At 38.9% G+C, this 16,203-nt stretch overlaps 1 long non-coding RNA gene and 1 other non-coding gene across 2 annotated transcripts in view; one reads left to right on the forward strand and one right to left on the reverse strand.

The window, feature by feature from the left end:
* The window catches only part of LOC128857935 (uncharacterized), a 185,484-nt gene that overhangs the window by 33,734 nt on the left and 135,547 nt on the right, over window positions 1-16,203 (reverse strand). The gene's annotated exons all lie outside the window — the stretch shown is intronic.
* On the forward strand, window positions 14,326-14,407 carry Trnas-cga (transfer RNA serine (anticodon CGA)). Its single transcript has one exon. It is a non-coding gene; the product is annotated as a tRNA-Ser (tRNA).

Here is a 16,203-nt window from a genome sequence, read left to right on the forward strand (position 1 = left end):
CCTGTCTAGCGTCCTATGTGGAAGACTTAAGCCGTTTGCCAACACACTGATCGGGCCTTATCAGTGCGGCTTCAGGCGTGGTAAGTCCACCATCGACCACATCTTCACATTACGCCAAATCCTGGAAAAGACCCATGAAAAGCAAGTCGACACCCATCATCTCTTTGTCGAATATAAAGCTGCGTTCGATAGCCCGATAAGGGATTGCCTGTACGCCACCATGTCTGAGTTCGGTATACCAGCGAAGCCCACACGACTTTGCAGAATGACGCTGAGCAACACAACCAGCTTTGTCAAGGTAGGAAATAATCTCTCCGAGCCATTCAATACCGTTCGAGGTCTCAGACAAGGCGATCCACTGTTATGCAACCTCTTCAACTTCGTGATGGAAGGGCTGCTCCGAAAAGCAGGTGTTCACCGTAATGGCACTATTTTCTACAAATGTGTCCAGCTCCTTGCGTACGCCAATGACATTGACATTATCGGCCGCTGTAAGCGAGATGTCACCGCTGCGTTTTCTGCTATGGAATAGGAATCGTCACGAGTGGGTTTGGCGGTGAACGAGGGTAAAACGAAGTATATGACCACCTAAGTAAGTAAGTAAGTATATAGGGTGTGCCATTAAGAGCCCTTAAGCTCTAAATTTTTTAACTGAAACCTTGAACCTGCTAATTTTTTTTTGAAATAAAGTCCCAATACAGCCTGGGAAAAAATTAAAACAAATATTTTGGAAGCAGCAACAGAAACCTTAGACAAAAGACAAAGAATAAAACAGGGCAAAATAAAACGCCATGGCGCACAGAAGAAGTCAAACAAATAACAAATGGGAAACAGAATGCTTACTTGGAGTTGGAGGTCGTTGAAAACTGAAGAAAGTTAACAACAAAGAACAGAGAAACGCTGCAAAGACCAAAACAACGCTACCAGTATAAGAATAAGAGAAGTTTAGGGGACAGATACCTGTAAAATTTCGAAAAAAAAACTTTCATAAAATATTAATATAATCCTTTAAGAATATGTAAAAAAAAATTTTAGAACGTAAATTTAAGTATTTCTTATATTATAGATCGTCAACCGTGACGACTCTATTCCTTGCGTTCGAGAGGTATTCGCTGGAAGAGGTATAGTTACGTTGTATTCAAACTTTAGACGCGTTTTTCTCAAAACTAATGGGTAATTTTTTAGCTATTATCTTTTTAAACAGTTGGTTTAAACAGCTGACGCTCGTTTCGTGTTTTGTTTCACTGTCAAACATCTTCAGTTTGGTCTATAAATTAACCTTAAATCGTCTTACAAACGAACAACGCTTGCCAATCATTACATTTTATTATAAAAAAGCGCGTTTAGTTAAGAAAGTTTATCGCGCGCTTCGCTTCTTCCATTTTATGGTCAGTTTAATCGACCCACTGAAGCAGCTATTCGAGCTATTGTGACTAAATTTAGAACCAAATTTACATTATTGTACATCAAAGCACCAACAAAATTAAGTAGAGTGCGAAGTGAAGAAAATATCGCAGCTGTATCGGCCAGTGTTAATGATGACCATCAATTATCGATTAGTCGCTGTTCGCAGCAATTGGGCCTCTGTTACTCAACTTAACTCAAGAATTGAAGAAACATACAGTTATCATCGCTATATGCACTCGTATGTGAAAATTACATCGATTTAGAAATATCTAATTTTCTTAAGTGCGCCCGTTAATATGCTCCCATGGTTCGCCGTGAATTGGAAGCATTAGGCGGCGACGCAGAATCTATTGCAAAACGCAAAAACCATGAGAAAATACCTCACACTGTACGATCTTTACAATTTATTCAACAAGTGCAACCGATCATTGACGCGAATCCTTCAAATAAATGAAGACCGTTGGGAGGGAGATTCATAATTCTGAGGTTCTTCTCCGTCGAGTTTTCCTTGAGGGTCCATGGAATAAATTTTACGTTATTCGCAGAGCAGAGTTTATGTCGAAGCAAACACGAAACCAGAGAGTTATTCGATCAAAATGCCTTCCAAACAAAATTACACACCATACGCGAATAAGGCGGAAATAGTTTTTAGACTTATTTCCCTTAGAGTTGCCTGTGCTTTCAGGACAGTGTCGTTTGAAGCAGTATGTGTCATATCGGGTATCATGCCACTAGATATAATGGCCTCTGAACTGGGTAGAGTGTACGACAAAGCCAAAAGCCTAAACAGGCGATTAACGGCGGAAGAGCGTAAAGAAGAAAGACGGGGAAGCATAATTGAGTGGCAAAATCGCTGGGACCTAGCGACAAAAGGGAGATGGGCACACTTGTCAGAAGCGTACAGGCTTGGGTCGAGAGACATGGTGACACAGATTACTACCTCACACAGTTCTTGACGGGGCATGGATGCTATAGAGAGTATCTCCAAAGACTCGGCCACGAGGACGCAGCTGACTGCTCGTTCTGCGGCAACGCTAATGAGAACGTGGAACATGTCTTCTTCTCCTGCCCGAGATACGCATCTGAAAGAATGTGCATTGAAGAAATAATAAAAGAAAAAATAACCCCGGGCAACATTGTAGATCACATGCTGCAGTCAAAGTTGGTGTGGGCCAAGATGAAAGAATGGTCCGCAAATGCGTTACAGGAACTGCGGAAAAAGGAATGCGAACGCAGTAAAGAAAGAAGACAAAGAAGTAACGAAGGGTAGACGGAGAGAGAAATATAAATGAAGAGCCATAATGGCTAGCTTGGACCTGCGATGCAATGCTTAAACGGCGGTACCGCAGGGCAAACTAAAGCTACAGAGGTCGGAGTTAGGGTTTAGTACGTAAGTATACATTTCGCAAGTCCAGTTTAGTAGTAATACTGACTGTGCGTGGTTCCGAATGAGGTGCACTCTATCCGTCTATATTGACGGTATCTATGTAAGATTCCCCCTTCGGTTAAAAAAAAAAAAAAAAAACCATGAAGCGCCTGAGATGTGATGGATTTTTTCTGACAAATAAAATGTTGACCAATACTAAAAGATGTAACGCAAAAATACCAGCTGGATATGTTGCATTTCTACAGAGGCGCCTGTTGTCATGCACACAAAGTTTCCAGTCCCTTTTGCTCACAACAACTAAGGTGTGTTGGTTCTTTACTCAATAATTTCAAGTGAACTCTGCTGCATATATCCAGGTTCTAGAGACAATAGCACAGTAGTGCAACCCTGCTATGATATTACATGCAGTGACAGCCCATATATCTTTCAACAAGACTCTGCTCCTTCACACAAAGCGATGTCGACCCAATATTGGATGGCTGAAGCTTTGCTTGACTACATAACATCGAATTCATGGCCGCCTAACTATCAAGATCTTATTTCTCTGAATTCCTGCGTATGGGACGTAGGTTAGCGTGAAACCAATAAGCATCTTCATAAAACCATTTCTTCTCTGAAGGCTGCAATTGTGTTCAATATGAATAAGGGGCATATCGCGCCCGGATCGAGGAGGTTGCTGCAGCTAGTGGAAATTTTATTGAATGATTTTATAGTTATATAATAAGTTAGAGTTGTGTTAAATGTATGCAGTTTCATTAAATTTTGTTAAAAATAGAAGCTAATTAGTTTTACTCTCAAGTTGACCTCAAATATCGACGCACTTAAAAAAAAAAAAAATAATTGGCGCGTACACTTCTGTTAGGTGCTTGGCCGAGCTCCTCCTCCTATTTGTGGTGTGCGTCTTGATGTTGTTCCACAAATGGAGGGACCTACAGTTTCAAGCCGATTCCGAACGGCAGATATTTTTATGAGGAGTTTTTTCATGGCAGAAATACACTCGGTGGTAAGCCATTGGCTGCCGAGGAGCGGTTTTGTTTTTATTAATTTGGCTTTCACCGAGATTCGAACCAACAATCTCTCTGTGAATTTCGAATGGTATTCACGCACCAACCCATTCGGCTACGGCGGCCGCACTTAGCTATAATAAATTTCAGTCCAATCGATAGCAAAGAAGTTTCACATAAAAAAGGCGTCGTCAAAATATTAAATACTTAGCAAAACTGATCATTACGATGCCAATACACACTTTCATGCTATAAAATTGATGCAGCCCTATAAATAGATTTCTCCTATCCCACCCCTTCAATGCTTATCCACAAACTAGTTAGCCTAGTACCGAAATGGTAGCATAGTGCAGGAGCTTTGAAGCGAACCTGTAGCGTTTCTTACTCAGTTTAGCGCCACACTCATTCTGCTGCTGTTTGACTAAAACAAAAAACGAAACGTAAATTAATTAAATTAATGCGAATAGTGATGTAATAGACGAGCGTTCAGCGTACAAATAAACTAAAGTCCTTCATTGTAATTAACTCACTAATAGGCACGCATATCGACATAGAGGCGGTACCCATGCGTTTGAAAACAAAAAACGCAAAAAATATCAGAGATCAGAGATAAGCGCGGCAAATAAATTAAAAAATTTAGCAAATTATGCATGAAACCCCCAATGGGATAAAGAACTATAGGAAAACGTTTTGAACGGATTAGAGAGAGGACTGATGATGAAACTATTGCAAGCTGCGGTCAAGTGCGCCGGGTAAAGGGCAATGGCGATCAAACATATTTTCATACTTTTCTCAAAAGCTTTCATTGCTGTTTGTATTTACGAATGGAAACAATGAAATTAGCAATGGAAACAACAGCAACGAAATACAAATATCAATAAGGTGATGGGGCGTGCAACATGGCGTGGTGCTCAATTGCTGGCGACCAATGGCTGGTGTTTGCCTTGCCACGCTAGCAGAATGCATATTGGTGCAAGTATGTATGTGTGAATGTACGTGTGTATGTATGTGTGTGCGTATGTATGTATATTCATGTATATTTCCGTTATTTAATGACCTAAAGCGGACAGTTGGTTCGTTGGTTGGCGCAACGCTCAGACGAGCGCATGGCCGGTTGGTGGGCTTTACCCCAGGGAAGCATTGCCTTGACTTGACAAAACTGATTGAGCGATGAAGATAATTGAAAATGCCGCATAACATGCCACAATGAAAATGGCAATACATACTTAAAAGCACATAAACAAGCATATAAATGCATATGTGTATGTGTGTGTGTGCGTATGCATGCAGGTATGGCGAATCCATGTGGGCGCATTAGTGCATTTATTTGTATTAGTTTAAACAACAGAAGAAAGGGTTCAGTGGCGAATACAAACACACACACACGCACACAGACATACATATGCACTTAACAATGGCAAATGCGAAGAAGAAGAAGCAGAAGAGCCAACAAGAAAAAACTACAAAATCGAAGCAGAAAAAAATGTGGCTAGTAGGCGTTACGCATACAAGGCACGCAAATTAATTGGCCACCAGCATTTGCGAGTTCGCCAAGAAGGGGGGCGCTCGCCGTTGCTGGTGCCACAGCTGGGCAAAGTGAGTTGAGGGCGTGTGAGCGAGCTGGCATTAAAGGTTGCGGAGGCGTTTATTGCAACATGCAACAGTGCAAGGCAATGGGCAAATGTAGATAAAAATGCGTGTGTGTGGTTGTGGTATGTGCGCGCCTCTTGTGCAACATGTAGGGACAGTGTAATTCACACATCCAAACAAAAGTGGACAAAAGCGCGAATCTCAATGAATATGTATGCGTGTGTGTGTGTGCGCGCATATGCATGTATGTATGTATGTGTTCAGGTATGTCATTGCGCGATTCTATGTACGTTTATATGAGACAAATATCTCTGTGCAACAAAGGTATTAATTGCCACGCGCATTGCGTGCTGCAACAAGCTAATGTGGAGAGCGAATTCAGCGCATATACCGGCACATACACACACACAAAAATGCATGTATTTGTATTTGCCGCATGGTTGCTAAGATAAAATCACGACTAAGCTAATAATTAGATTTGAAAAAGCAACAAAAATGCATGCACCCAATTTGACACAAATTTCAATTATATGGCAGCACTGGCAGCGGTTACCTTGCTTTTATGTACATACGTAAATACGTATGTATATGTAATATCGGTAGTCGAAAAAGTCTTTTCGTATTTCTAATCAAACTTCAACTTATTTTTTTTATATTTATAATGGAACTTTATTAAACCAAAGGTGGTGGCTTTTGCCATTTTTCTTCTAGAGACATTATTCCATCGGTGTACAACTTTTATGGTTTCTCGGCGAAAAACTGCGACACGTAATTTTCACAGGCTTCTCTTGAAGCCAACTTTACTCCATTAAGGGAGTTCTGCATTGACCGAAACAAATGTTAGTCCGATGGTGTAAGGTCAGGGCTATATGGTGGATGCATCAAAACTTCCCAGCCAAGCGCTCCCAGGTTTTGCCGAGTCATCAAAGATGTGTGTGGCCTAGCGTTGTCCTGATGGAAGACGACGCCCTTTCTGCTGATCAATTCTGGCCGTTTTTTTTTTGTCGATTGCTTGCTTCAGTCTCATCAGTTCTTGACAATAAAGTGTAGAATCAATCGTTCGAGCAGGCTGGAGCAGCTCATAGTGGATGATTCCTTTCCAATCCCACCAAACACACAGCATAACCTTTCGAGGCGTCAATCCTGGCTTTGCGACCATTTGTTGAGCTTCACCAACCTTGCACCACCCTGATCTTTTTCGCACATTATTATCGTATTTGATCCACTTTTCGTCTCCTGTTACCTTTCGCTTCAGAAATGGTTCAGCAAATAATCACAGATGTTAATTCGGTCCATTAAATTTTTCACAGACAATTCATGTGGTACCCAAACATCGAGCTTCTTTTTGTAACCAGCCTTTTTTAAATGGTTCAAAACCATTTGATGATGAATGTTTAGTGCCTTGGCGATGTCATGGCAGCTTATGTGACGATCCTGGTTAATCTTTTCCATAATTTCATCGACTTTTTCAACGATAGGTCGACCGGAGCGAGGTGCATCTTTCACATCGAAATTTTCAGAACGGAAGCGAGTGAACCATTTTTGTGCTACACGAACTGATACAGCATCGTCTCCGTAAACTTCACAAATTTCATTGGTGGCTTGCGTGGCATAATTCCCTTTTTTTTGTACAAAAATTTCAAAATATAGCGAATTACTTCATTATTTTCGCTCATTTTTGAACAGCTATAACTTTTTTTCAACTTCTCCGAATTTAATTTTTTTTTGGTTAAATGAAGCTTAGAATGTGGCCTTTCTAACGCCATATGATATGACACAATGTGATTGGTAGCACTGGAGATAGATGACTCCAACGACATCTATTGACAAAATACGAAAAGACTTTTTCGACTACCAATATTTATGTGAATATGTATGCGTAGCAAGAAGTTCAATCGCAGTAATCTATTAGCAAAACTTTCAGTTTTACAGTATGTCTAATAGAAGCGTGACCAGCAAAATTGAAACCTAGAAATCCGTTCTAAAAAATATGTAAATGCCACTATACAGGCGCATCTTTTTCGCAATACGTTTTATGCAATTTGTTGGTTTTGTAATAAATTTAGGAAGCGTACGTTGTTTTTACAAATGTTTTTTTAAATCCATTTCTTTATTGCGATCTGTTTTTAAAACAATTAGCAATCTCGTTCTTCAAAGCTATTTGAATCATTTAAGAGAAAAAACATTTATGGAATACACTCAGTGGGGCAACCCTTTTACTAATTTTGTGATAAATAAATTATAAAATAAATTTCGACTAACTTTTTATCATTTGAGGTCTATTGCAGACTTTCCCTTGAGTCTTGTGAAGGTTATGCGATTTTCAATTATTTCTGTGACAAGAGAGAAGTTAAAGTATCTTGGCCTTGTCCTGGATGCCAATCTTAACTGGAAGAGGCATGTTGAAGGGGATCAAATTGGAAAAGAAGTTCAGAATTGAGTTGAACAATAAGTTAAACTGGAGTAGATCTGCATTTGAAAATAAACTCCACACTCTGCACTGGTACACAGATGGCTCGCAGACCCCAGCATATAAGAGGGAATGAATGCAGAGATAAACTTAGACAGAAATGCCCAGAATGAGCGAATTGCCATTCTGAGTGACAGTCAGGACATGACCTTGTCGTCCTATGAGATCAAATCCTTCTAATTTGTGTCCTAGGACACAGAGGTATAACTGTGAACGAAAGCATTGAACGTAAACGGACGCATTGGCGAGAAAGGCTGCGGCGTCACCATTAATAGGACCCGATCCCTTTCTTGCTATGAGCACCCTGCACCCTGCAAGACGAAGATTTAAAAATTTATTTGACATGAATCGATATGAAAACAAAAAAATAAATTTATAAACACAAGCAAAGTTATATCAGACTGCAACGAAAGTTGGAACCCCCCTAAATCTGAGAGTCTGCGCACGGGCCTGGAACAAATAAATAATCAAAACTTGCAAATTTTTTCACAAAATGTGTTCTGTATGAATGCTGAACTGGTGAGCCAAAAATAAAAATTTTCTCAAAATGCATTAGGGATTAACCTTTATGTGATGACAGAAAAATACAATATTTTTCGTTTCTCTTGTGTTAAATGCATTCGACACTAACCCAATGTGATGACAAAAAAATATTTGCTTGTATTTTTTTCATAAAATGTCTTAGACATTAACCCTTATATGATGCCAGAAAAATAGATTCATTTTTGTTTTCATAAAATGTACTCACACTAACCCTTAGGTGGTTGGAGACAAATGATTTTTTTTTTATTGCATTAGACATTAACCCTTATATGATGCCAGATTTTTTTTTTTTTTATAAAATGCGTTTAACAATAACCCCACTGTGATGGCTAGCCTATGATTTCTTGTTTTTATAAAAGGCATTAGACATTAGCCCTTATATGATGACAGAAAACTTAATTAATTTTTTTCATAAAGTGCTATTAAACTGCGTATTTGAAATATTTGCAGAAATTGCTATTAAAAAATTTGAAATATTACTGGAAATTCATAATTGTTCTTTTAATTGTATAAAGTTAGAAACTTGTATTTATGTGGTTTTTGTAGTAGAAGGAAGTGTAATTTTATAAAAAAAAACATTATCCAAATTAGGTCAGGAACAAATAAATTCTCGAAACTTGTCAATAAGTCCCTGTGTGATACTTATGAAATGTATGCATATTGTTTTTTTTTTACATTTTTTTTACTTATTTATTTATTCAATTTATTTTTGTCTCTTCCATTTTTTTTGGCCTATTTATTTTTTTATTTATTTATTATTAATTTTGCTTATTTATTTATTAAATTTTTGTTTTCTTTATTTTTATTGCATTTTACCACCGTAGCTGCCGCACATTTAATTCTTACCGCTGCAATGCCAAACTAAACTTGTCTAAACAAACAGCAGACAAACTAAAAACAACAATTATCTGCACACAGGTACATTTGTAAATAAATAAAATAAATATCAATTTATGTGCATGTAAGTAAATAGAGTTGTTTGTCATAGCTCGTAAAAACATACTCACACGCATGTATGTGTGTATGTATGCATGTATGAGAGCTTGCTTCTGTTAATGCATCATGCCCTCAAGCTACCCCTTTCACGCACCAAGTTCCACCCCTATTCAACAAGCGCAAATTGTAGCTTACTTGCAATTAAATATCATAGCATGCAGTTGCAGTTGCAGTTGCAGCGATGCTCTTAAAATTTCCATTGCAACAGCCATATATCACCGCAACTTTCTCTTCGCGCGCATTACAGCGGGTGCCAAAGCCTCTTTGTACTCTTTTCGTTTCTATGAGTATCCAGTGCAGTGCATCGATGCAATTTTCAACTGATGTGCGTTGCAACAAAATGCATTCAACATGAAGAGCGCTAGGAGTGCAGTTTTCGAGTGTGGCTGTGCAAGTTAGTGAAAGAGTGAAAGAAATAAAGAGAGATATGAACAATTTAGGGGCTGAAGGTGGTTTGAAAAAAGAAACGAAACAAACAGCCTTAAAATAACGTTAATGCGCTGCGCGGTTCACTCTCTTTTCGAGAGACATGCTCTCTTTCTCTCAAGTCTCGCACTAATTCGCCCCCACACCCCCTCATTAGCAGTCGGAATGTAATATGTAGTTGGCGTTGCATTTTTGTTGCATATCTTTGACTCAATCGTTGACGACGACTCGAGCGTTTTTCTTATCGGTAAAATTCATGTTATTCTTATTGGTGTGTTATCGTTTTTGTTGTTCTTTTTTATCCAATACGTTTTGCAGCTTTCAACCGCTCATCCACTTGCATTTCATTTTATTCCATTTACAACAATTTTCTTAGCTATTCGCTTTCTCTATTTGTTGTACTTTTTATTAATCATTTCCTCTACAAAAATACGCACACACGCACATAAACTTACTCACGCGCATGCAAATGTATATATATATGTAATGGTACAGGTGGTATTCTCCTCGTGTATCGCACTCACCGCACTGCTCTCGCACCTTCACTACGCAGAGCAGAATATACAAAAAGCTCTCATCAGCTCTACTTGTAGCCTCCTCTGCGCCGTCGCCTTCGCATTTACGGAATGCATGCGGGCGCGAGTGACGCACACGGCTTCACTCGTCTTTGACAACATACGCACGCACAAATGTGCTCTTAATCGCATACAAACGCATTCAAATACAATCGCACCGCATTTGTGTTGTTGCGCTTTTTGCGCAATTTATTTGTCATCGACAACCTTGAAGCGCGTTTTCGGTGGAGCGAGTAGTTTGTTACGCTATCGCTTTTTCCCCAAGCTGTTTTCCTGCCTTTTGTATGCGCACGCACACATTTGCTTGTTTTCTTGCTTATTTTGTTGTTACAGTTTTTTATTGTTATTAATTGTTGTTGCACTGCACGCGCAAGTGCGTGTCCATACGTGCATATTCATACGCCCTGTTGTGCATTTTAGTTATGTCTTGCCCCCGCCTACTCCCCCTCCAGTTCATTTGCCCATTTGCGCAGCCCATACTTGCAATTGTTTTGCTGCTCGTTTGGCGATTGAAAGAAAAGGTACTTAAAAGTGCATTAGACATTAACCCTTATATGATGATGGAAAAATACACAACTGACACTGTTTTTTTTTTTGTAAATTTTTTCATAGACTGAAAATTAATAATGTTTTTTCATAGTGTACCTTAGACAGTAATTTTTAAGCAACCACAGAGGAATAAAATTTGTTCAGAAAGTGCATTACATTAACCCTTATGTGATGTCAGAAAAAAAGCTTGATAAAAAAAAATTTTTTTCTACAATACATTCGACATGAAATTTTATGTGAAGACAGACAAATTATTTTTTGTTTTTATAAAATTTGTTCATAAAGTGCAATTTTGCATTAACCCTTATGTTATGTCAGAAAAAAATCTTGTCATTAATCTTATAGATGACAAAAAAAATATTTTTTTTTCTACAATACATTCGACATGAAATTTTATGTGAAGACAGACAAATTATTTATTTTGTCATAATGGCTATTAAAAAAACAGTTCCACAGAATAAAATGTTTTCGCAATGTGCATTAAACATGACCTTGCCATGACAATAGAAAAAGTAAAATTTTCTACATTCGGCCTTAACCCGAAGTGATAGCAGGGAAATTCATTTGCCTTTCTTAAATTCATTCAACATTAACCCGATGTGATGACAGAAAAATATTTGTACGTATTTCCTTCATAAAATGTCTTAGACACTAACTCTTATAAAGGGTGTTTTTTTAGAGGTCATACCAGCGGCTCAAAATTTATTACGAAAATAATGGTTCGGTTCGCGCGACGCATCGAAGAAAATTTTGTTCAGCGATGAAGCTCACTTTTGGTTGAATGAGTATGTCAATAAGCAAAATTGTCGCATTTGGAGTGAACATAATCCACAAGCCATTGCTGAGACGCCGTTACATCCTCAAAAAGTCACTGTTTGGTGTGCTCTATGGCAGAGGGAATCATTGGTCCATATTTCTTTAAAAATGAAGCCGGCCATAATGTTACAGCAAATGGAGAGCGCTATAGAGCCATGATTAATGACTTTTTCGTGCCTGAATTGGACGATGTTGATGTGGACGTCCTTTGGTTCCAACAAGACGGCGCTACATGCCATACAGCCAACGCAACAATCGATTTATTGAAGGAAACTTTTGGTGGGCGCATTATCTCGCGCCGTGGACCTGTGGCGTGGACTCCAAGATCGTGCGATATAACACCGCTGGACTATTTCTTGTGGGGCTATGTGAAGTCGCTTGTCTACGCAGATAATCCCGAGACGATTGACGTCTTGGAAGAGAATATTCGGCGCATTATTGCTGACATACGGCCCCAATTGCTGCAAAAAGTGGTCGAAAATTGGGCCTCTCGGCTGGAATTTATTCGAGCCAGCCGCGGCGGCCACTTCTCTGTCTCCGTCTCTATTCTTTCCAATGTATTTCTCTGATACTTTTCTCCTTCCCTCCTTGACTATCTACCCTCTTTCCAGAGCTTTTTACGCTGAGTGTTTTAGGAGCCACCAAATCTCCTGGTGCTCCTTGGCTCGACTTTTTCAAATTTCAATTTCATTCCAAAATTTAATTTTAACGACTTCCTCTTCATTCTGGGAACATTATCACGTCTCCTTTTAGTACGATCCGGAATCAAAAATCTCTTAGTCTTCGGTTATAAACCCAATCAGGAAAATGAAAAATGAAAAAAAAAAAAAAATTGACTCTCATTATTGCGTTTTGCGAGGCTTCGAGCCCACTTTTGACTAAAGCATACCGAGCCGCCAGTCCATGGCATAGTGTTGATGGCAATGCTTATTAACTAAATCCAATTGCGGTAAAAATAACCAGTATGTGGGCGTGTCTAGTTTACATATCAACACAGTTAATAACTAACCAAAGAAAAAGTCAACAAAAAGCAAAAGACGGAGAGCGTTTGCAGGGCGGGACACAGGGAGCAGACGAGTTAAAAAGTGGCTACGCAAATTACGCCTTACGTACAATGACTGACGTTTTTTCCTTCATTCTACTCAAACACAATCGACTAACATTGGTTAATTGTTTGTGTTGTTGTTGTTATTGTAAAAGCCGTTGTCACCCAGTTAGTAATTATAGCGCAACAACACACTTCAGTTGGGTTCTCATGTGAAAATGCCAATGAAAATTTCATTAGGCTGCAATGTTTGCAAAGAGGATCAAAGCAAAAGGTACATTGAAACGCAGCGGGTAGAGAGAAGAGGCGAAAGTTAGTAATAATAAAAAAAAAGAAATTTAAATAATTAAAATGCGTTAGAATGAGCAACCAGTGACAAACGGTTCGTCAAGCATTTACAGAGGGACAAATCAGTTAGTTGGTAGGTCGCAAAAAACAAAAAAAAAATGTGTTGAAGGTAAAATGTGATTCGCCTGAAGTTGAATTATTAAGCGTCTTACGCAACGTCAACAGCTGTGGGAACTGACGATAAGCGTCTGCACAAATATTTCCGTTTTTTTTTTGGTTTTTTTGCGTCTGTCCAACGTTCTTAAAAGGTTTATACACACAAACATACATACTTGCTTCCATACATGTCTACTCACAGACACACACACACACACTTACGTGCATTTGCATTGTACTCTGTAATTTACTTCCTCTACTTCTGCGCATTTGCCCCCGCACAGCTTCCTAAATTATTTTCTCTAACTTTTATGCCACTCCATTAAAAGCATTTCCGCTGCCTCCACCGCTGGCACCGTTAGCCCCATAATGGCTTAGTCGCCGTCGCCGTCGTCGTCACCTCGTACTATACAGGCCGCACATTTGGCTCGCCGCAAATTTACAGCACTGATAACGGTATTTATGTAAGTTTGTGTCGCTGTGTGTGTGTGTGTGTTGCTCTGTGTGTGTCAATCACTACGATGCAGGCAGTTATCGTTAACTTCAACAGCGACCACAACCATAGCCCAGTCACAGCAACAAGAAATGTTACAACACTAACAACAACAACAACAATGCATAAAGCGAATGAAATTGATTTGTCACGCTGTGCATAAATTGCATAATGACGTAAGCGTAAGCGTTAGAGCGTCTTTTGCCGCTGACATGGCGCGCAAGCGATTGGCGTTGCAAAGTATTTATTGCCAACTAACAGTGTGGATATGTTTGTTTTTTGTTATTGTTGTTGTTCTACTTTTACAATTGTTGCTTTTGTGTGCAAGAATAATTAATCAATAAGTTTGTGGCACACACTGTGGCACATACAAATACACATGCAAGTACATTTCTACATGAAAATATAAAAATTTCTTAGTAAACTTCGCCACACTCGCGCTGGGAAAGCTATTTTCTATGGCCAATATTTTTTTTTTTTGTGATGTTTAAAAAACTAAAAATTGCTGTATTAAATTTAATGCCTCTTTGATTCATAGGCAGCCTGGGCTAAGCTTTTTCTTTCGCCTGATCGAATATGAGCAGTCGTGGCCGAGTGGTTAAGGCGTCTGACTCGAAATCAGATTCCCTTTGGGAGCGTAGGTTCGAATCCTACCGGCTGCGGTAGCGAAATTTTTTCAGAATTTATAATTTTCTTTAAAAATTATCATAGTTGTAAAAAAATCGTTTGGAAGAAGTGGTTTTTATTGGTTTCTGCGATTCTATTTCTGTTTCATTTAGCAAAACGCTAAAATATTAATTATAATCTTATCAACATTTTTCGCTTGTTATTGGAGATACGAAAAAAAAAAAAACAGCAGATAATACGCAATTTTGCAGTGATTTACTACGGTCAGTTTTCTAAACGCAAGCTTCTAAAGGGTGCTTAGATTTCAAGGGCCGGTTTTGATTTTGAATAGAATACAATTTTTTTAGGAAATTATTGTCATTTCTCTTTATTATGACAATATTCGTATAGCTCAATTACGTATGGAACAAAATATCGGCCAAATGGCGGCTGCGGCCTCGACGGCACACCTCCATCCGATGGTCCAAATTTTCGATGACGCTGAGGCATAATTGAGGTTCTATGCCGATAATGTGCCGAATTATCTCATCATTTAGCTCTTGAATTGTTGCTAGCTTATCGACGTACACTTTTCTTTTAAATAAAGAAAGAATCCCAACGGTGTCGTTGACGTTGAGGTGTGGTTCACATCGGCCCTTGAAATTTAACCACCCTTTATAATTGAAATTTAAAAAATGTAAAGACTTAGATCTGTTGCTTTCTAAATTGGCATTAAAAAACTCAAGTAAATTTAGTCTTAGTCAATAAACTGAATTAGGCATAATTTCAAATCCATCGAAATTGTTTGCAATTTTGTCAAAAATTAACCTCATTAAAGAGGCGCAAAAAGACGAGAATTTCATTTAGAACATTGCAACTGGTGATGAACCTGAAACTAAGCGTCAAAGTGATGAATGGAAAGCCCCAGTCGAGTCACCTTCCAAACAATCGCGTTTAGAGAAGTCAAACATCAAATCGATGCTCATTTGTTTTTACGATTCCAAGGGAATTGTCCACAAAGAGTTCGTACCAACGGGCCAAACCGTCAATGGAATTTTCTATCTTGGCACTTTGAAGCGTTTGTTGCATCGCATTCGTCGAATTCGCCCTGAATACCGCGTAGGAGAAAGCTGGCGCTTATTGCATGTTAATGCACCATCCCATCGATCTACTCTTGTGACTGATGTTTTGACTAGAAATCGCATTTTAACCACCAATCACTCGGCGTATTCACCTGATATAGCTGCCTGTGAATTCTATCTATGCGGAAAATTGCATTTGGCCATGAAAGGAAAAGGTTTTGCGTCCGTAGAGGCCATCCAAATGGCTTGTACCGACATACTGAAGGGCATTCCGGTCAATGACCTGAAACACTGTTTCGAAAACGCGCAAAACAGTGTACCGAGGCCAGAGATGACTATTTTTTGAATAAATAAACTCGAAGTTACCAGAACAAAACTCCTGTCGATTCTAGTTTAGCTCAGTCTTGTTTATTTTGGACTTCACATTGTATTTTCAGCAATAGCAAATCCACTTTGGCCGCTATTAAGAATCACTGAGACGATATTAATTACAACCACTCGAAATATTTCACTACTCAATAAAAACATTAGAAAAATCATGTCGGTTTCTGGGCATTCGATACTTTTTCTCTGGATATACTTAGAAGCAGCTAGGAAATCACTCGGATCCTGCTCAAAAAAACATTCTCATCCCGGCGGCTAGGTTAACAAGCAAAATGGCTTTACTTGGGGCTCCGAAAAACCACGCATTGTATGTACTAGGGAAGCGTGAGTTAATGACTGTTGTTATGATTTACAAAACCACGGGATAACTGACTCATGTTTCTTCA

The sequence above is a fragment of the Anastrepha ludens genome, chromosome 3 (genome assembly GCF_028408465.1).
Source record: "Anastrepha ludens isolate Willacy chromosome 3, idAnaLude1.1, whole genome shotgun sequence".
Classification (NCBI taxonomy): Eukaryota; Metazoa; Arthropoda; class Insecta; order Diptera; family Tephritidae; genus Anastrepha; species Anastrepha ludens.